Source organism: Macrotis lagotis, chromosome X, assembly GCF_037893015.1.
Source record: "Macrotis lagotis isolate mMagLag1 chromosome X, bilby.v1.9.chrom.fasta, whole genome shotgun sequence".
NCBI classification, from domain to species: Eukaryota; Metazoa; Chordata; class Mammalia; order Peramelemorphia; family Peramelidae; genus Macrotis; species Macrotis lagotis.
The window spans coordinates 680,033,183-680,056,475 of NC_133666.1; the positions used below are offsets into that span (position 1 = coordinate 680,033,183).

Sequence of the window (23,293 nt, forward strand, 5' to 3'; positions counted from 1 at the left end):
ATCTCACCCCTTATTTTACTCAGAAGAAAACTGAGAGCCAGGGTAATGCAACATTGTCAGAGATATGATTGGAACTGAGGACCTCAAATCTCAAATCTAGATTTCTTTTCAGTAGTTATTAGTAGCTCCCTGTGAGTATTATTCTACAGCTCTCTTTGTCCATTTATTCCTATAACTTCTTTTCATAGGATCATTGTCAACTTGATCTCTACTTTTTTCTTTGCTTTGAATTATATTCTGTCTTTCTAGATTTCTTTGAATTTATTCCTCACACTTATCAACCACAATTACATTATGGTGTCCCTTTGCAAAAATATATCACATTATTTCCCTGTTGGATGTTTTGCCTGTTTCCATTTTAAAAGCAATTACTAAAAAAATAAAAAAGGCAATTACAAGTCATGAGGTTGTTTTTTTCCCAACTTTCATGGTATTCTCAGGATTGTTTTCCCAGTATTGAAAGTATGAGGTTAGAAAGGTGTGAATCAGAAATGGAAGGAATACTAATGATCATCTGGTCCACATTCATTTTAAAACTGAGCAAACTTAGTCACAGAGAGGTAAATAAACTTGACCACACCTAACTGGCAAACCCATGACAACAGCTCAGGCTCTTGAGTCCCAGTTCAGCGTTCTTCTCACCTTGTTATGTGGAAGAAGATGACAATATTTGTTTACACTAAGACCTTTCTTTTCAATGAGATTGAACTTCTAGGTTTAGGAAAATGATAGATTTACTATAATCTACTCTGGTCAGGCCACATCTAGAACATGATTTTTGGTTTTAGGAAGAATATTGATAATCTGGGGAATGGTTGGAGGAGGGTATCTAGGATGATGATATCATGTAAAAACTCATCGAAATAACTGGGATTACTTAGATTGAGAAGAGAAGACTCAGGAAAAGGAAAGAACTTATAACAATAGCTGGAAATTGGGCACCCATGGCCTAGTCCCTACTTTCTCCCTACCCCTACCTCAGGGACTCTGAGTTTATATACCTGAGATTGGACCTTTAGGTTTTTAACCTCCATCTGGTCAGCTTCCCTTTCTCTTTCCCCACTGTTCACTCTTCTACCCTAGAAATGCTTGGAAATTTTCTAAATAAAGCCCAATTATTGCTTTTGTCTAAGTTTCTCCAACTATGGGGAAGATCATTCCCTTTTTCAAAGGCACTTGTATACTATTCAGGGAATCAGGTAAGGAATTGTCTTTTATTTTCTCTTTTAGAGAAAATGCATAAGATGCAAAGGACTCACTAGGGATTCATCAGTAAATAGGGAAATAATACAAAATTCTTAAACAGTCCATCAGCTCTTCCTGGAAGATAAAGACACTTTGAGGGACTAGATAATTATTTCCCATTGACCTTAGACACGTACCATCTAAGCAACTCATTGCAAAAATAAGATTCTCAGACATGAGATGCTCATGACATCTGAATGACTTTAGCCCTCCAACTTCAAGTCATCTTGGTGTGATTCTCCTCTTTTTTAAGAAGCTTGTTATTGAGGAAATCTCCCTCTAGAAAACTAGTGCCCAGTGATCAAATATAAGAACTCTCCAATCTCTTGGGAGCCTTTAACTCATACTTACTCTACAGGTAATCTGGGAGGGAATTTCCATTGTTACGATTGATATTCTATGACTTGGACTCAGAAGAGCAAATGAAGGCAGCCAGGAACTGGGAGAGTTCAGATTTTCCCACCTTCAGGCTCACCCAGGTAAGTAGAGGATGTTTGTGTGTGATTGTCTTCCAAGGTGCAGTTCTCTGCTTGATGGGGTGTAATGGGAGAAATTCCCTCTGACCTCATCTTGCTATACTCTGCTCTAGCAGTCCATGAGAGAGAAAGGGGAAAATAGGAAAAGAGGAGAAGTCGTTTTATAGCTTATTCTTAGACCACCATGGAGGCAGTTCCTCTGACTAGAGTACCCAGTGGGGAATACATCTAATTATTCTGTCAATCATAGATCTCAGAATCTCAGAATTTGAATTGAAAATGGCCTCAGTTGTGATGTACCTGAGAAAGAATTCTCACAGTTCCCATGAATTCATCATCATCATCATCATCATTACCACAACCACCACCACCACTACTGCCACCACTACCACAAAAATAATAATTAATTTATCAGTAAACACTTATTAAGTGTCTACCATATGCTATATGCTTGCCAGGAATCTGGGAATATAAAGAAAATAATGAAAGACTTACTACCCACAGGATTAGATACAGTGAATGTTATGTATAAAATGAATATAAGATAATTTGGTGAAGGAATAAAATTGTTTATTTTTATGTAATGTTTTAACATTTAAAAATATTTAAGATATTTGTTCTTTATTGATTCTCACAAGAGAATCTATAGGAAGACCTTCAAGGAGACAGTCCATTTCATTTTTGAGGGATTTGTGTGTGAAGTTATTTACTTCTCCAACTCACTTCCTGAGATTATAGGGGTGGACCTTGATCAAAGTCCCCTGAGAGGATACAAGGAATTTTTAACACACTGCCTAGCTCATAGAAGGGGCCTAATAAATGTTTGTTGATCAATTGGTCCCCAGTGACTGGGGCTACCTCCAAGACCATTGGTGAGTATGAATCAATTTTTTTCTGTAATTCTCCTAATCTACAAAATGTTTATAGTAATGTTTGTTATACTTCACAGACTTGTTATAATGACTAAATGAGATAAATGTGAAGGTGCCCTGTAGCCATCATAGGTAAACTATTTGATTATGTTTTCCTGGGCCTCAGAGTCCTGATGATTAAATTCAATGCTTCCAAGTCCTTGATCTTGAAGGCTTTCTCTAGTTCTGAAGGTGTCTGATTTGAATAATTTTTTCATTTAGTTACTCTAAGATATCAGATAAACACATTTATCCCCAACCAATCACACATTAAAAGAATAGTTAACTTTTTTTGAGTCGAGAAACATTTTTAAAGTGTTGAGTGTGTTTTAGATCCTGGAAAAAAGAACAAAGGTTAGAGGAGATGGTTACTTTTAGACATATAAAAAGTGGTCAAATGGATGAGAGAATTATGTTGTTCTTTGTCCTTGGGACCTGGGGGGGTGTAAAACTAGGAGCAAAGAGCAGAATTCACAGAAAAACAGATCTAGGATTGGTGATGTTATAAAAAAGACAGCTTCCTGATAATTACTGCTATCCAAGTGAAATGGGATGCCTAGGAATGCAGTAGATGCTCCTATACCAGAGGATTGTCAAAGACCAATTGCCTTCTTAATGGAGATGTCTGGGGGGTGAATAATAGGAAAGGCAAGGATCAGATTAGTATAAACTTTTGAAATAGTACAATAGATTTTAGGAATTTAAGAGATAAACTAATCCAATACTCTCATTTATATATTGGGAAACTGAGGCCAAAGGACAAAACCAGGAACAAGAGGTGGATGCTACAATGAGGAAGATTCAAGGAAAGACTCCTAATAATTCGAAATCTTAAGATGAAAAAAGCTGGGGTTGTACATTGTTATTGCTGTTAGCATGGGTATGGGCTGAGCTTATTAGAAAGCACAACCAAATGTGGTTTTCTCCCACTGGGATCCTCACTTTGTGTATGTGTGGATGAATGTAGTATATCACAGAGATTTTAAGTTAATTTGTACAAGAACAGGAAGGAGCTTCCAAACTCCCTCCCAGAACTGAGACACCCACAGTGAACTTGGACATTTATTTTTTTGAACAAATGAAATTGAATGTTAAGGATATTCAAGTTTTATGGACCAGGAAAGTGAGGAGCCTATAGTGAGTGGTTTGGCCCTTCCTCAGTTACTCAGGAGGGGATTTTTTAGCAGAGACAGATTAGAGAATCCTGGAATCTCAGAGCTGGAAAGAAGCTCAGATTTCATCTAGTCCAACCCTTCTCTGTCCAAGAATCCCTATACAACATCTCTGACAAGGTCTCATCCCATCTTTTCTTGAAGGTCTCCCATGAGGAGGAACGTAGAAGTTCTTGAGGTAGTTCCTGCTATTGCAAGACGTCTGTGATGGTTCAGAAGGGTTTTCTTATATCTAGCCTTAATTTACCTTTTACAACTTTGAATACTCACTAGTGGTTCTGCCCTCTGGGATAGAACTGAAGTCTGGTGCAGGGGAAAGACTAGATTTGGAAGTGGAAGATGATCTGGTTCAATAGCTTGTCTTCCTAAAATCTGCATTACTGGGTAAGACACTTTTTGGAGCCTCCACTTTTTCCACTGTGAAATGAGGGGGTTAGATTGAATGTGCTCCAGGGTTTCTTACAGCTCAAAATCTATTACTTAAAAATAACCCTTCAAGGAAGGAACTCTGTGTGTTTGTGTGTGTGTGTGTGTGTGTGTGTGTGTGTGTGTGTGTGTGTGTGTGTGCTATCCTCACTTTATAAGTTATAAAATTGAGGCTCAAAGACATTAAATCTTAAGCTAGTAAATGTTGGAGATTGAACTTAATCTAGTTTCCTGCCTTCAGATCTAGGACTTCTTCCTCCTCCTCTCTGCTTCTTTTTCACTTTCTTTCCTTCCCCATCTTTTCTCTATCTCTATCCTTCTTTCCCTTCTTCCCTTCTCCCCTCTTCTTTTTCTCTCTTTTACTCTCTGTCTTTCTCCTCCCCAAACCAGGTCTATAAATTCTCAGCTATTTCCAAACCATGTCATCACTCCACCTTCCCTACTTTTTTCCACTGACCTTCTTTCTACTTTTAGGTAGAAAGTAAACTCCTTTGAGGGCAAGGACTATCTTGCTCTCTTGGATCTGTATCCCTAGCTCTAAATCTCTAGGGATCTATATCCCTAGCCTAGAACATAGTAAAAGATCAATAAATATTTTATTATTCATTTAAGTGATATTCCTGTGGCAGTTAAGGCCATTCTAGAAATGCAAAATTTAATAATAAAACAATATAAATAGAAAGGTCCTTTATACTGATGTTAAGATTTGGATAATGATATCAGAGCACGGATTGATAGAAATTTTGAAAGAGTATACCACCAAGCAAAAAAAAGAAAACGAAGTCCAATAGAAGAAAAGTAATGAATTCTGATGATGATGAATATTGAACCCTAGTGTTCAAAGACTGATGAAAACATTTTGAAAAATTGCTATGAAAAGAAAATATTTGACAGAAGTAAAGATTTGATTAAATGTATCTTTGCTTTTTTTTATTCATTTTGAGAAAGGGGCAAATAAAAAGTATTTAATCATTCTCTGAAAGGTTCTAATTTAAACAATACTCACACTGTCATTATTAATGGCTTGGTCTACTATGAGGCTGAGAGGAGAAGAGAAAGTTAGGGCTACTATCCTCAAATGGAAGATTTCCTTCTTGCTTTATCTTTTTGGAGAAAAGAGCACAAAAACAAGGGAATGGTATTATGGGTGAAATGGGGCTTCATTTCCACCCAAGATATTGAGGAGCATCAGGGCAGGCATATGTCAACTAATGGTTTGGGAGAATAGCCTGAAAATTCAGAATAATATATGGGAAAATGGAAGGAGATTTAGTCATTGTATGAGCTCTGGCTGTGTGTTTTTATAATGGAACACTGATGTCCGAGTCAATGATGTTGATGAGCAAACAAGTCTGTGGAGCTTGGGAGCCAGAGCTTTACTGACTTGGCAGATCCTGCAATAGAGAACACATTTGGATTTGAATTGTGGGCATCTGAGCCCTTCCTTGCTTCTTTTTCTGTAGGAGATCACCTAGTATGGGTGTGTGTGTGTGTGGGGGGGAACCAAGAGAGGGTACCAGATGACCTGGCAGACTGGGTAAAGACCAAACATATATGAGCAAACCATAGAATGCTAGTGGTTGATGTTATTAGAGATCTAATAAATCAGAGGATCCCAAGTTTGATCCCAGAAATACCACTTATTATCTATGTGATCTTGAGTCTGTTTCTTTGCCCCTCTGGACTTCAGTTTTCTTCTCTGTAAAATGAAGGGCTTATATTAGATGACCTAGAAAGTCTTTTCTAGGAGGTGTAATACCAGGGTATTGGACTTGGCATGAGGAAGACATGAGGGTGAAACATTATTTTCTAATAAAACTCTCAGTTTGGGAGTAAAGAATCTTGGAGATGTTGGGTTTGAGGAGGACCTATGTGACTTTGACTTTGAGCAAATGCCTTAAATACTCTGGGCCTCAGTTTCCTCATCTGTTAAATAGGATGGTTGGATTGGTGCCTTTAAGTTCCCTTCTGCCTCTAAATCTTTGTTCACTCATACCTTCCACATTTGTTTCATTACTTCATTCATTCAACAAGTATTAACTATGTGCTAGCATACAAAATAATACAAAACTCTCCTACCCTTGAGTAGCTTACATTCTATTGAGGAAAAATAGTTTCTTATAAAGAGATAGAAAATAGAAATTTATGTAAAGTAAATACAAAGTAATTTTGAAGATTAGGTGGAGAGCTCTAGCTATTTGGAGTGAGGAACAAGGACAGGCTTTATTGGAGGGTGTCACTTGAAAAAAAATCAGATTAATTGTCTCTTTTTTGTTTTGTTTTGTTCTTGTAAATCCAATGGACACAGTAGGAACTTAACAAGTGCTTGTTGGATTGGATTGCATTGACCGTTTTCTAATTCTCTCTGACCTCCCTCTTCCCTCCTAGCCAACCCTACGCTTCTAAAGGTTCCACTGAGCGGTGACCTTACCATCCGGGGTTGTAAATTCATTTAGAGTCACATATTGGCTGCTACTCTTGGCCATGGCAGATGTATGTGGCAGTGGTCCAAGCAGGTGGCTGTGAATAGTGGGTCAGAACCTTGAGTCACATGGCTAGAATTATCGGGTCCAGGCTGTTGGAAAGTGATGAGCCAGAGGAGCCAGGGGAGAGTCAAGACCTGTTCAACAGGAAGGAACCAGAACTCTCTTTGAGTCTGAAATCTGAGGATTGAATAATCTTCAAGAAATCACTGGAATGAGGAAATGTTGTTCATTGGATGCTCAGGAAAGCTTTCTATACCAGGCATTAGTATTATGTCTACTTGGCTTATCTTCCAGGGAACCCTGGGACAACTTTTTCTCTGCCTTTTTTTGAGGAGTGAGGAGGAGAGAAGATTTATTTCTTTGATTTCAGGAACTTCCTAATGAGGAAGCCCTTTCATCTAATACATTACTTTGTCAGTGCTACTTAGAAGTTAAGTGACTTTTCCAGGGTCACACAGTTAGTACATGTCAGAGGCAAATCTTGAGCCCAAGTCCATCTGATTCCAAACATAATTATCTCTCTATTCTATCATGCTGCTTCCTTCCTTCCTTCCTTCCTTCCTTCCTTCCTTCCTTCCTTCCTTCCTTCTCTCCCTCTCTACTTTCCTTCCTATTTTTCTTCCTTCCTTTTTCTTCTTTCCTTCATTGTTCCTTCCCTTCCCTCCCTCTCTCCCTTCTTTCTTCTTTCCATCCATCCTTCTTTCTATCCTTCCTTTCAATCTTCCTTTCTTGTTGCCTTCCTTCTAATTTCTCACTTTCATTCTTTCCTTCTTTTTCTATGTCTATACACACACATATAAATAATAAACATACATGTTTGGGTATCTCTCCATACACATGTCTATCAGAGTCTCTGAGCTCTCTAGTTCTGTCTCTAACTCTGTTTAGCTTAATTATGAAGAGCTTGTAAGTCAGATGAATGTACTGGATGAAACAGATTTATTTGTTCTAGTTTGAAGTGTCTTGTTTCTGGGTGGTTTCAGAGTGTATGGTCTGATGCTAGAGAAAAAGTGAAAAAACTCTAAAATCCTAGAAAAAATGAACTGTGAAATACATATATTTTCCTGAGCCAATGTAAACTCCATTTTAACTTCACAGGCTTTCAAACCCTACGTGTCTAAACTTCCAAGTAGCCTTGTGGTGCAGTCAGTGGTTGGGAGGGGGTTTCACCTGTCTGGTGCCAGAATTCAGATCTATAGAATCTTTGCTTTTTCTGTAGTTGCTGCCCACATCAGTAGCTTCTACAGGGGTGTAGAAAGTTGCTCTGGGGAAGGTATAAGGGATTTGCAGAAGGTCAGAGCAGGAAGGGATATCAGAGGTCATCAGGACTAACCAGGACTTGACCAAGAATCCCCTTTTCAGCATCCCTGACAAATGGTTTATCTAGGCTTTGCTGAAGATTCACAGGGGGTGGGGAGCTCAGAGGCACCCATTCTACTCTGGGACTGCTGTCCTTGGTACCAAGTTTTTCTGCCACCAAACCTAAGTTGTTTCTTTGCAACTTTCTCCCATGGCTTCTGGTCCTTCTCTCTAGGGTCAGGCAGAACAAGATTAATTCTCCTGCACATGATTGTCCTTGATATACTCTTTTTTAATGTTTTTGGTTTTTGCCAGGCAGTGGGGTAAAGTAACTTGCCCAAGGCCATACAGCTAGGTAATTATTAAGTGTCTAAGACCAGATTTGAACTCAGGTCTACTGTACCACCTAGCTGCTCCCCCCATTCTCTGAAAAATGAATTTTATTAGTTTGGCTACATTATAAGTTCCAAACCGACTCCCTTCCTTTCTTCCCACCCTGCACTAGAGAAGACTACCATTTCATACACACATTCTCTCTCTCTCTCTCTCTCTCTCTCTCTCTCTCTCTCTCTCTCTTTCCATATATACATTTTTTTTGACAAGGCAATGGGGTTGGTTAAGTGGCTTGCCCAAGTCCACACAGATAGGTAATTATTAAAGTGTCTGAGGCTGGATTTGAACTCAGGTCCTCCTGACTCCAGGGCTAGTGCTCTATCCACCATGTCACCTAGCTGCCCCTATACATATATATCTACACACATACATATATAGGTGTATGTATGTGTGTGTATATATATTATATAATATATATACATTTATACTGTGTGTAGGTATTATATGCAAAATCATGCTATAAATATTTCTCTCTCTAAGTTCTCTCTCTGGAGGTGGACAGTATCTTCCTTCATAGCTATTTTGTTGTTGATTAAGTATTTATAATACTCAGAGCAACAATCATTCATAGTTATATTACTGTTACTGTATGCAATGGTCTCTTGGTTCTGCTCATTTCACTATTATGTCATGCAAGTCTTTCTATATTTTTCTTTTTTTTAGGTTTTTTCCAAGGCAATGGGATTAAGTGGCTTGCCCAAAGCCACACAGCTAGGTAATCATTAAGTGTCTGAGGCTGGATTTGAACTCAGGTCCTCCTGACTGCAGGGCTGGTGCTCTATCCACTGTGCCACCTAGCTGCCCTGTATTTTTCTAAAATCAATCTACTCATCATTCTTACAACACAGTAGCATTCTATTATAATCACATACCACAACTTGTTTAGCCATTCCCCAATTAATGGGCTTCCCCTCACATTTCAGTTCTTTGCCACTACAAAAAAAAAAGCTGCTATAATTATTTTAGAACATAGAGGTTCTTTCCTCCTTTCCCTGATCACTTTGGGAAAATACACCCAGATATTGCTGGGTCAAAGGGTACATACAGTTTTGTAGCATTTTGTAATAATTTCAGATTGCTCCCTCATGGTTGGACTATTTCACAGTTCTACCAACAATGTAATGCCCCAATTTTCCACATCTCTCAACCCTTCATATTCTTTAAAATTTTTTTAAATTTAAGGCAATGGGGTTAAGTGACTTACCCAAGGTCACACAGCTAGGTAATTATTAAGTGTCTGAGGTCAGATTTGAACTCAGATACTCCTGACTCCAGAGCCGGTGCTCTATCCACTGTGCAACCTAGCTACCCCAACCCTTCATATTCTTGAAGACAGTTATTATGTCTTCCCTAAATAATCTCTGCTGTAAGCTAAACAACTTCAGTCCTTTCAACAAATCCTGAAAGGATATGAACTAAAGACTCTTCACTGTCTTGTTTGCCTTCCTGAGAACATTCTCAGTTTATCAGTTCTTTCGAAAATTTAATGCCTCGAGTTGACTCATACACTGAGCTGAGGAGTATGAGGCAGTGATAATAGCTGATAGCCTGGATTCATACAGAGTGTTTTGAAAGTCCCTGCGTCTTAGGGAGGTAAGGTTTGTATTATAATCAAATGTATTATTTGATGCTAATGGGAGTTATTATAATTAAGCCCATTTTAAAAATAAGGAAGCTGAGGTTCAAGAGGTTATCACTTGCCCAAGGTAAATACCTAGTAAGGATGTGAGGCAGGATTTGAATTCAGGTTTCCCGAATTCCAGGTCCAGCACTTGGAATAATGTATCTATCACATTGTTACTTTACCAATCTGGATCTCAGTTTCCTTACCTGTGAAATGAAGAGAACAAGATGACCTTGAGATAGGTCCCTTCTAATTCTAATGCAACCTGTGTCTGGTGGATGGGAACTGGCTTGATTTAGGGGAGCTGTGGAGTACAACAAGCAGGATAATATGGGAAAAGACTGGGAGATCAGGACAGCATCAAATTATGGAGGGGTCTTGTAGGCAAATAGAGAAGTTTGTTTCTTACTTAAGAAGAAATAAGAAACCATGCAAGATATTTGATCAGAGGAGTGAGATATTCAGGTCCCTGTGGAAGAAAGATTATTCTGGCCATGGAATTGAGGATATATTGGAGGGGAATAACAGAGACAGGAAGGCTTCTTAGGAGGCAGTCACAAGAGTCCAAATGAGTTATTATGAAGGCCTGTAGTGGGATGGTGCCAGTAGGATCAGAGTAAAATGATTGAATGGAGAAATGCAGCCCTGGTGGAGTTAGTAAGATCTGGCAAATGCATAGAGGAGCAAGGGGAAAATGTCAGGTAACAACTGGTGTGGTGAATAGTGTTGGGTCTAGAGTCAGGAAAACCTGTATTCAAACCAAGAAACATAAGCTCTTTGGACAGTCACTTCATCTCTGTCTGCCTCAGTTTCATCAACTGCAAAATGGGTCTAATGGTAACACTGAGTAGATGAATATATCCAAAGTATTCATGTATGGATGGAACTTTATAAATCTTAAAAACATGATCTAGCTATTTTAATTATAACTCCAAGGTAGTCTAAATCTATGTATCTACAATAGCTACCCATTACATCTAATTTTACCATCTGGGACTGGGTAAAATAAGTTTACTATCTCTTCAAACCGTAAGCATTTGTTGTGTCCACACTATGTGACAGGGATTGTGTTATGCAATGATATACAACTATTAAATTGGGAATGCAAATACACTGAAGTGAAGGATAACCTAGAGGAAGAGAAATAAAAAATAAGAACATTTAAAGAAAGTATCCTCATTAGGCAGGCTTCTGAGCTTCTTGAAGGCAGGGATTATCTTTTGCCTTTTTTATCATTAGTTCTTAGTACAAGGCCTGATACATAGAATGTGATTAATAAATGTTTATTGACTGACTAGCTAATCCAGCTGAAAAAGATCTGGGGATTTCAGTGAACTGCAAGCTCAGTATGAATCAGCGTTATGAGACAGTAGCCAAGAAAGCTACTGTGACCTTGGGCCACATTAAAAGAGGAATTGAATCCAGGAATAGGAAAATAATGGGACCACTCTACTCTGCCTTGATATATTAACCGATCTGGACTCAAAACCTGAAGAGCTCTGTCGTGGGTCATTGCAATAGAATTTTCCTCTTAACATCAAGAAATGCACCATTGGCAATGTACAATATAATGTTCAGTTATGGAGACCATGATTTTGCAATGACACTGGAAAACTGAAGTTTCCACAAAGAAGGCAACCAGAAAAATTAAGGAATCACAGAATTGAGGTTCAGAGAAAGTCTGAGTGGAGCTAGGAAGGATCTTGAGTACATCGAATACAACCCTCTATTATATAGGGGGAAAGAGACTAGAGAACTTTAGTTGGTTTATAAACATTTATGATCCAGGAAACCTATCAGGAAGCCAAAATCATCTTCCTGAGTTCAAATTTGACTTCAAACACTTATTTGTGACCTTGGGTCAGTCACTTAACCCTGTTTGCTTTGGGTCTTGATTTGTAAAAAAGGGCTGGAGAAGGAAATAATAAACATATACATATATGTTGTAGATAGATAAATAGATATTAGGGTTAGATAGATAGATGAATGGAGGGATAGACAGACAGACAGATAGATAGATAGATAGATAGATAGATAATGATTATTGGCTCTTCAATGAAAACATAAGCTTTTTGTTAGTGGAAACTATTTCATTTTTGGCACATTCCAGTATATTTTTTTAACTCTGTTCATAATTTTTGCTGTTCAGGACATGAATTCTGCACTCATAATTCTCTTTTAAACCACTTAAAATAGCATGTTATGGTTCCATGTTCTTTCCAAATTTCACAGGATCCTCTGTCTTATCAAGTGTGGGATCCTTTCCCTTTATTTTGCAGTATTTTTTTAAATTGATGCCTAAATTAATTTACTGAATCTGATGGCCATCTTTCCTTTTGATATTTGAGCTTTCTTCTTCCTGAAATTTTTGGTCACTTGTCCCCCCCCCCATTTTCCTTATTACTCATTTTCTGACTTATTCCCCTCTGATTGTGGTTTTCTGGGGAGCTGATCTCAAAACATCTCAGCCTCTTCCCACATCGAGCAATTCAAAGTTCACTAGTCTAGGTCTCCACCTCAACGTTTTATGGTGGTCAGAAATGGCCCCAACTGGGTTTTCCTTTCAGACTTGGTGGAGTGCTGGTTAACTCTCCTCCCTTCCCCCTTCCCCCTTCCCCAACAATGTCTGCTTCTGTTGACCTGGCCCACTTCTCTATTCCTCAGTCCGAGGTCCCCATGTCAGCAGTTCAGAACTTTACACTGCTATTTTCCCTGATTCCATCAGTTGGAAACGTTGTAGCCCTGGTGCTTTTAGGTTTCTGTCCCTAGCAGGTTTATGTTCCTGAAGGGCTATGACCAAGCTGACTGTCAAGGTCTGAGCGAACCTTTGCAGCCTAGAGCCTTGGTTTTCACATCATTGGAATGAAAAGGCAGAAACTGGAGTATTGGAGTGGGTTTGTTATAAATCTATTTTGTGTTCTTGGGTCTACCTGTGCAGTCTTGATGCCTATAGTGTGAAAAGAGTGGGGGCGGGGAGTGGAGGGAGCGGTACTGAGTGAGCTTAGGGTCAGTGGACATTAGTTTTTTAAAACGTTATTTTGGATTCTTGGTATCCAAGACTATGGAGACAACTGAAGTTGCTTTATCTTTGGTGCATGATTTCTGTTTTATAGACGTCTTAGAGGTTATAGTGTTAAAGAAATGTCTAGTTTTTCTTCATCTTTATGTTCACGTGATCCAGAAATAGGGCTCAAAAATCTCATGGACAGCAACATATCCATACCTAGGTACTTACGAGATATTGTTCATCCTTTGTCTTTGAAGGTATTACTATCAGATGACGTCTTGAATTGTGCATTACTTGGGTTTAAAGGAGACACAGATGTGCAAAGTCATCAACCTCCCTCCCCAGAGTCATCAAAATCCAGTTGCAAGAAAAAAGTCGATTTGACAAGTAATGGCCTAGGAACTCTCACCTGTGACTTCAAGAAATGCTAGCATGTGCAACAGCCACACTCTGGCACTAGGATGTTTAGAGTATCTGAAAGAGAAAGGCAGTAGCAGCTGGTCGAGACTAGGGAAGGTTTCCTGCAAAAGGTGGGATTTGAGCAAACCTTGAAGGAAGCCAAGAAAGCTAAGGGGTAGGGCTGTCAAGGCAGTGGATTCCAGGCATGGGGGAACAACAGCCTGTGAAAAACATGAAGATGAAAGATTGTGTCATGGTTGAGGAGCCCCAAGTAGATCCAAGGAACTGGATCCTGAACTAAAGGGAAGAGAGTGAGAAAATCAGGCTCTATGACTCTCTTACAATTAAGCTGAGTCAGAATCTGCTAAGAATCTCAATTGTTGTGTTTTTTTTTGTTTTTTTGCAAGGCAATGGGGTTAACTGACTTACCCAAGGTCACAGCTGGATAATTGTTTGAGGCTGCATTTGAACTCAGGTCCTTCTGACTCCATGGTTGGTGCTCTATCCACTGTGCAACCTAGCCACCCTGAACCTCAGATCTTTTCTTTCTTTTTTCTCTTTTTTTTTTGCAAGGCAATGGGGTTAAGTGGCTTGCCCAAGGCCACACAGCTAGGTAATTATTAAGTGTCTGATGTCAGATTTGAACTCAGGCACTCCTGACTCCAGGGCTGGTGCTCTATTCACTGTGCCACCTAGCCACCCAACCTCAGATCTTTTTCAGAAAAAAAAAATTACAAAAGAAGAGGCAGAAAAGAATCCAAGTGATAAGGTACCAACTGGAGATAAGTCTGGCATCAAGGAAGGATGTTAAATGACATGATGTGCTGTTAGGACTGAGGGGATTTCTTTTCTGATAGTAGGTCAGGTAAAAGAATGCTCCCTTGATGCAAGGTGGATGGAACACTAGACTTGGAGTCAGGAAGACCTGAGTTCAAATTTGGCTTCAGATATTAGCTTAGACTAGTGATTTCACTACTGTCTTCTCACTGTAAAATGAGGATAATAACAGCACCCACTTCAGAATTATTATGAGAATTCGTTGAAATAGTTTTGTAAAAGCACTTACCACATTGACTGGCATATAATTGGCACTTAATAAAGACCTATTTCTTTTCTTTCTATCTTCCTACTCTGGGATAGGAGTTTTTCCCCCCTGAGAACTTCAGATGGCTCATTAAATTCAGTGATGTCAGGGTCCATTCCTTATTCTTCTTAGTATCCTCTGCAGTGCCTGGCATCACAGTAGAAACTCATGAATATTGGGCAATTGAGTTGCAAAAAGATTTTTGGAATACAAAGCAGAAAGCATTCTTTAAAAAGTGTCAAATTCTACAGGGCCTCCTAGTCTCCTTTAATTTATCAGGAAGTCTACTGTGCTGGCAGGTTTCCCTTTGCAAGGGTTCAACATACACACTGCTCAGCAAGGGTTCCCTCTCCAAAGCCTTGATGTCCTTTGAGGCAGAAATGACTTTGGCCACTCTACGGAGTGAGGTGTTGTTCACCCAACTGCCGGCCCTTAAATCCTCCAGACCCAGATGAATTGGAAGGTCTCAGATATGGATCGACCCTTCTGGCAAGAAAAGGACCAGGCATTCCCTGGATTCTGAAATGCAGAAATGGCAGCTGTATCTAACTAGAAGATAATGTGTGGATAATGGGTACAGGATTTATGGAAGGGTTAAAAAATGCTCATTTTCCAAATTAATGGTAGGAGTTGGGTGGGGGGAGGTGGAAAATGGAAGAGCAAGAAGTGTGTGCTCTCTTTTTTTGTTTTTATATCCCTGGCATGTATTTTTCACATAACAAGTGCTTAATAATTTTTAAAAATTGAATTTAACTGAAGTGGATGGATCAGAAGAACCCTAAAGCGCTTTTGGATTCTAAATTTGGAGGCGGGATGATGGAAAAACCTCCTGGAGTCCTAAGTTCTAAGTTTAAAATTCTGCTTCTGGAACTTACTTACCTGAGTGACCTTGGGCAAGACATGCCTCATTCTTGGACCTCAGTTTCCTTTCCTGTAAAATTAAAGAGTCTCATTGTCTGATCCCTCCAGCCCTAAAAGGGCTGCATTGTTCAACTCTTCCAAATCTAGGATCCAGGACTGAATGGTCCTGTTTTAATGTGAGCAAAGGCTGAGAATAACATTTGTCCTTCATTTTTGAAAAAGACCACGACATCAGGGAGGTGATACCATGACAAGCACATGAATTGGATTTGAGTGAGGGGAGGTTGTGCTAAGTCACCAGCCTCACTTTCTTCTCCAGAGCCATCTGGGTCCAGAGGCCAGATTGGAATCAGGACTACTGAAGATGGAACTGGATATGAGGCAATCAGGGTTAAGTTTGTTCAAGGTCATACAGTTAGTGTCAACTGTCTGAGGCTGGATTTGAACTCAGGTTCCCCTGACTTCAGGACCAGTGCTCTATTCACCATGCCACCTAGCTACCACTGGTCAAAAACTTAAGAAGCAAGAATTTGAATGGTAGGGATATTGGGGAGCCCTGCCTCCTTCTCTAGTTTTGCTTAATAAGGAAATGAAATTCTGAATCAACCCAACCTTTTCTACCAACCTTCCACATCCCCATAATAGGGGGCTCCTTTCCCCTCTTCCCACTTCTGCATCAAAGAACAGGAACCAATCTATTCCTGGGTAGGTTCACTCCACTGACTTAGCTCTTTCTGCATCCTCTTCAATGGGAGGAAGAGTCCCTGTACTCTTTGGGGGGGTCTCTGGCAGGTGGAGGGGAGGCTGCTTCATGCCACTAGAATGGGGTGGACCTGGCAACTGAGGCCTAGGTGGCTGACGTCTGCTCTATTGCTAGTGTCCGCAGGAGATGCCACCTGGCAGAAGTCCTCCTGCTTTGTCCCCCCAGCTGCTCTTTATTCTGACTTTCCATTTTTAGCCTTCTGGACTGGAACGTGGTGTTCAATCCCCTGGAAAAACTCAATGTCAGTTTGATGCTAGGAAGTGTTTGTGTGTGTGTGTGTGTGTGTGTGTGTGTGTGTGTGGTGCATGCACACTCCTACTGGCTAATTTTAATTTCTAATAATAACACTCGAGGTTTTCTGTAGCACCTTGCTTCTGAGGGAACAAAACCCTTCAGAGACTGAAGCACTGAGGCTCAGAATGGAAATGGACTTAAAGCCAATTTGGACCTCTGAAACTGTAGTTCAAAGAGCCTTGAGGGTCCCGAACCTGTGACCTCCCTAGACAGCCAGGCACTGTAGGACTACTTTAATTAGCAGGTCGCTTGTATTTGCATCTAGACTTAAGTTCCTTCTTTTCATATAGGGGTGCAGAGGAGAGAGAGTGTTGGGGCTGGAGACAGGAAAACCTGAGCTTCAGTTGTTTACTAGTCTGTGTGACCCTGGACAAGTCACTCACTCTATCTACCTCACTTTCCTCATGGGGATAATAATAAAAATAGCACCTACATTCCAGGATTATTATGAGGATAAAAATGAGATAATATTTGTAAATTGTTTAGTATGGTGCCTGGAATATGGAAAGCAAGTAATAAATGTTTCTTTCCTCCTTCTTCCCCTCCTCTCTCCTATCCTCTCTCCTCTCCATCCCTCCTTTCCCCTCCTCTTCTCTCTTTCCCATTTCCTTTCCTCTCTCACCTCTCCTTCCCTTCCTCTTTTCCTCCCCTCTCTTTTCCTCTTTTTCCTCTCTTCCCTTATCCTCCCATCTCCTCCCCTCTCCCTCTACTTTTATCTCTTTCCCTCTCCTCCCCTCTCCTTCCTTCCCTTTCCCTCTCCTCTCCTCTCCTCCCCTCTCCTTCCTTCTCCTCCCCCCCTCCTCCCCTTTCTTTATCTCTCTTATCCTCTCCAAGACTCCTAGGGGAATGGAAGAAGAGGAAAATGTAGGCAAGGAGGGTGTCAAGGATCTCCTGGGAGATTTTATTCCCTGAAAAGAGGGGATGCCAAATTAAAACCCCAGAATACAGAAGCAGAAGACACTTGCTCCCACCCTTACTTCCCTTCTCACTTCTCTGCTGAGAACAACAAAGGGTTGTACAGTTGAAGACCAAATCCATGTCACTATAGAAGGAGAGAGGCATTTGGTCAGAGAAATTACCTTCTGATACTTACTAGCTGTGTGACCATGGGCAGGTCAGTTAGTCCTTTGCCCCACAAAAAGAAAAGAATGAGGGCTTAGGGTTGCCTTCTGAGAGCAGAGGTACAGTGCTACACCTGGCCTCCAGCAGATTCACAAACTCCCCATGCCCAGCCCAGCCAACTTCCTCCTTGGCTTGGGTGTAGGGTCTTCCAGGAGTTCATTTGGCTACACCCTCCTTCTCTCTGCCAATCTCCTCCCACTTGAATGACTTTTCCTTCTGTCTGGGGCAATTGCTGCTTTGCTTAGTCCACTGCATCATCCTTGGCAGTACCCCCAGTGCCATCTGTTGAGGGGGCTTTCTGCAGAATAAACTTTGAAGTCAGGGCAAATGCTCTGCAGAGTCAGCTAGTTCTTGCCTTTTGGGGAGCCAGCTGGTCTGCCTGCTCTTCTGAGAGCATTGTCTGGAGCTGGCATGGGTCAGTGATGGAAGGGGCATGGACAAAGATGGAAAAAGCAAGGCACCTTACCACTTAATTGAAGATGAGACATTGCCATAAGTAATAGAAAGAGCCCTGGATCTGGGACCTGGCTCCCTTTCCTGACTCTGATCTTGGGCAAGACACTTAACTTATTTGAATTTCATTTTTCTGTTCATTTACTCATTATTCATTCACCCATCCATCCATCCATTCATTCATTCACTATCTCATTCATTTGCTTACTGCATCATTTATTGATTCACTCATTATCTCATTCATTTACTCTACTTCATTAATTCTTGCACTCACTACCTCTTTCATTAATTTATTCACCACATCATTCATTTGTTCATTCACTCATCCATTCAATCACTCACTATGTCATTCATTCATTACTCTCTACTTCATTCCCTCACTACTTCTTTCATTGGTTCATGATTTCATTTATTCACACATTCATTCCCTCACATCTCATTCATTTACTCACTATTTCATTTATTCACTACTGCCTCATTAATTCACTCACTATCATATTTATTTGTTCATTCCATGACTATTTATTAACTTCTTATTGCATGTATAGTTCTATGTTCTGTGACATAGTGGTTAGAGAAGTGAAACAAGTCAAGAAAATCTAGATTCAGTCTGTTAGCTGACCTATGCTGACTAGGTGACCCTGGGCAAGTCACAACTTCTGAGTCCCTCCAAAACTATAAATTGCAGAGAGGGTGTGCTATTGTATGTTGGTGGAGGGCGTTTTCTCACTGGAACTCCCCTTCACTACTTAACTAATGGATCTGATAAAGAAGCAAACAAAAATGCCCAACAGAGCATAACTATTTCCCAGGAACTGGGGATAAAACGACAAGAATGAATAGTTCCTGATCTCAAGAAGCTAGTAGTCTCTGATATGCCATTAATTACATATAGTTATTATTATAACATCCATTCCCAGCCAACTTCTGCTATGGTTACTCCTGGGAGATCTAGTTTTTACTCAGAAGAGCTTTGCATGCCAATGGCCAGTTTTGAGAATGAGGTCATTGGATCTTAGACCTGGAGCTATAATGGACCTCAGTTGCTATCTAGTACATTGTCCTACAAATAAGGAAATTGAGATCCAAAAAGGCTAGCTCTTATGATCAAGGTCACATAAGATAGAAAAGATAATATTTGAATCCAAGTCCTCTCATACCATAGACAGCTAGATGACACCAATAGACAATGTAGTCCCAGAACCTACTAGCTGTGTGACCCTGGGCAAGTCACTTCACTCTGCTTCTGTTTCCTCATCTGTAAAATGAGGTAGAGAAGGAACTGGCAAAACATTCCAGTATCTCTGCCAAAAAAAAGCCCCAAATGGGGTCACAAAGAGTCAAACACAACAGAAAAATGATTAAAAAAAAGTCATCCTTCTTTCCTTTGCCTGTGTTTCTCCTGGAAGTTCCCCTACTCAAAATGCCAGTCACACAAGGAAGCAAACAGATTGACTTAGTGTGACTATTTTTATTTTTTAGCTCCTGACCATGTTTTTAATCGTTTATTCAATGTTTTTAATCTTTCATTGACATTTGTAGGAACCCTCAACTGCCCTTTGGCAACTGCATTTTTTTCATGAAGAAGTAGATAGAACAGGTTGCCTACTGCCTCCAGACAGTTTGCAAAGCTGAGTTTGGGGCAAGGTCCCCTGAGGGCCAGAGACTATAGTCTGGGGTGCCTGAAACTACCACAAAGTCAATGTAGATAGTTATTACTGACCCAGGGGAGGCTCTGTACATGATTGACCCCAGGCAAGGGCAGTCTCTCTGCTTCTTGGTTTCTAAACCATACTCTGTCCTCCTTGCCTGAGTCTTTTCACCTTGTCTGTGAAGCTTCCTTAATCCTCAGGGATATTTCTTTCTCAAAATTTGCACATCACTTACAGGCTGTACTAAACAATCTTCCACCTTAATAACCAGCTTCATAAGATCCTTGCATCAGCAATGATGGTCATTTCTGTCCCAATTTTATCGAGGCTTTTTTTCTTTTTAGGTTTTTGCAAGGCAAACGGGGTTAAGTGGCTTGCCCAAGGCCACACAGCTAGGTGATTATTAAGTGTCTGAGACAGGATTTGAACCCAGGTACTCCTGACTCCAGGGCCGGTGCTTTATCCACTCTACCACCTAGCCACCCCTATCAAGGCTTTTCTTATAGAGACAGACTAGATAGAAAGATAGATAGATAGATAGATGACAGGATGAATAGATAGATAAATGATAGATAAGTAGATAAATAGGATGGAGAAATGGTTGAATAGAGAAATAGAGACAGATAAACAGGATAAATTGACGGACCTGTTTGTCTTTCATTTTTTTTATGTTTTTTTTGCAAGGCAATAGGGTTAAGTGGCTTGTCCAAGGCCACACAACTAGGTAATTATTAAGTGTCTGAGGCTGGACTTGAACTCAGGTCCTCCCGACTCCAGGGAGGTGCTCTATCCACTGCACCACCTAGCTGCCCCTTTTATCTTCCATTCTTGAAGAACGCCATGACATCAGGTAGTTGATACCATGATAAATACATGAATCGGATTTGAATGAGATTCACCTGTGCTATGCTAATTCCCCAGCCTCACTTTCTCCTCCAGAGCCATCTAAGGTGCAGTGGTCAGATAGGAATCAGGACGACTGGAGATGGTCCTGGATGTTGACAATCAAGGTTTAGTGACTTGCCCAAGGTCATACAGCTAGTATGTGTCAAGTGTCTGAGGCAGCATTCAAATTCCCACCCTCTTGACTCCAAGGCCAGTGTTCTATCTACTGTACCACCAAGGTATTCATAGATAGATAGGTAGATAGACAGACAGACAGATAGGATGGAGAGATGGATGAATAGATATAGATATATGAAAAGATGAAAAGATAGAAAAGACAGATGAATGATAAGAAGATAGATAAACAAATAGATAAATGATAGACAGGATGGAGAGATGGATGAATAGATAGAGATAGGAAGATGAAAAGATAGAAAAGACAGATGAATGACAAGAAGATAGATAAACAAATAGATAAATGATAGACAGGATGGAGAGATGGATGAATAGATAGAGATAGGAAGATGAAAAAATAGAAAGGATAGATGAATGATAGACTGATAGATAAACAGATAAATGATAGAGGATAGAAAGATAGAGGATAGATGGCCAGGATAGATAGATAGACACAGATAGAGAAATGATAGATGCAGATGATATAGATAGATATAGCTCTAGCTCTGTGTCTACCTATACATGCATATATACAGAATCATACATATATGGGTATATCTACATATGAATCTCTATATGCATATATAGGTGTATTATATATGCATATATATGTATCTCTGCACATGCATATGCATGAGACTGTCTGTTTACTAAGTGATTTAATCCTTATAAAGCACTTAGCAGAATCTCTGGCACTGATATATGCTATATATGTGATTATTATTAATATATATCTATATATCTGTTTCCATAGAGACAGGTGCAGGTGTACATATTTGGATCATTGAGTTAGGTAGGTACCCAGATAAAAAACTCCCTGGATCAATGCAGACCTGAACCTTAATGACCTAGTGAGCTGACTGGAACACTGAGGGAGGGGGTGGGTACCTGGCTGGAGGTCACTCAGCAAGTATGTCCCTGAGGGAGAACTTGAACCCAGGTCTTCATGACTCTCAGTCACAAAATCAGATCATCCCACGGGTAACAGTAGTTGATATTTTCAGAATGTTAAGTTTTGTCAATTATTTTACTTAAATCATCTCATAAAGACAGGTTGCACAGGTGTTAAAGCACTGGACTCTGGAGTCAGGAAGAACTGAGTTCAAATTCAGTCTCGCTTGCTTAGTCGTGTGACCCCTTTTTTTCTCATCTGTTAAATGGGGATGATAATAGAGCCCACCTTAAGGGATATTGTTAACAATAAGAGATAATATTCATAAAGTGCTTAGCATAGTGCCTGTTCATAGTAGATGCTTTATTCATGTTTGGTTGTTTCCAACTCTTCATGACCCTAGTTAGGGTTTTCTTGGCCAAGATACTGGAATAATTTGCCATTTCCTTCTCTAGTTCACTTTACAGATGAGGAAACCGAAGCAAAAAAGTCAAGTGATTTGTCTAAGTAAGTGTCTGAGGCTGGATTTAAACTCCAAAAGATGAGTTTTCCTGATTTCAGACTTGGCACTCCATCCAATGCTAGGCAAGTGTCACTAGCTATGTGATTAGCTAGTAGTCACTTAATAAATACTTATTCCCTTTCCATTAGAGCAGGGGTGGGGAACATCCAGCCCGTGGTCGTATCAGACCCTGGAAATCATTTGATCAGACTGCGAAGACAATTGCAGATGAGACTCGAAATTCAATAAATGTAAGAGTTTTTTATGGGTGAATTAAATAAAGATCTGACTAAATATAGTCCCCCAAATGTTATAAATTTTCAAATGACCCTTGGCAGAAAAAAGCTTCCCCACCCTTGCCTTATAGATAGTTTAGATGTATAAAGTGACTTTATTAGGTTCAACCAGAGCTAAGTAGGAACTTTGGGATACAAGCATGACTCAAGAGAAACCGGGAAAGGTAAATTTATTTGAATAATTGGAATGAGTTATATGGTGATCTAATGCTCACCTTCTAATGGGACTAAAAGAAATGTCTCCTTAATGCCTTAAGAGTATGTAAGGAAAATAGGATCTTGAGTGAATTTGTTCTATTTTGGGGGTTTTAAGAAGGTAAAGACAGAGAGTAAAAGAAATGCTCTAGTTTGAAAAAGAGGAAGGAGGGAGTGGAACTTAATATTTCTTAAAATTGGGGGGGTATGAGAAAAATGTATAAACATGAAGGAAATGGTGGGGGAGTAAGGATCAGGTGGATCTTATTCTTACTGAAACCAAACAGAGGAGGCTTGAACACATGCAAAATTAGGTTTAGAAATAGACCAAACCTGATAGGTAAACAGGTGGAGATGGGGGAGGGAAGAGGAGTTAAGAGGCAGAATAATATTGAGAAGAGAATAATCCCAAGCAACATAAACTTTATGATCCCAAAGAGAAGAATAAAGTGGAAGAAAAGGAAAGATCTAGAATCTAAAGCCTGGGTACTTATCATCTGAGAAATAAAAAATTGTGATATGTGAATGTAATGAAATATTCTTGTGCATGAAAAGGATGAAAGATGATTTCAGCTAATTCTGGTAAGTATGAATGGATACAGAATGGAGAGTATAGAATCATAAAAACCATGCCAGCTATGTTGTAAAGGCAAGTGACTTTAAAAGACTGAAGAACTCAGTT

The 23,293-nt window shown here is 39.8% G+C and overlaps 1 long non-coding RNA gene across 2 annotated transcripts in view; it reads left to right on the plus strand.

Moving 5' to 3' along the window:
- The window catches only part of LOC141501709 (uncharacterized), a 44,419-nt gene extending 38,093 nt beyond the window's left edge, over window positions 1-6,326 (plus strand). The window contains exons 4-5 of one of the 2 annotated variants that reach the window (XR_012472292.1): window positions 1,604-1,724; window positions 2,360-6,326. This is a non-coding gene — a long non-coding RNA (uncharacterized LOC141501709). Of the gene's footprint in view, window positions 1-1,603; window positions 2,338-2,359 lie in introns of those variants that run through there. The other variant, XR_012472291.1, reaches the window with a different exon arrangement.
- Window positions 6,327-23,293: the final 16,967 nt, after the last annotated feature.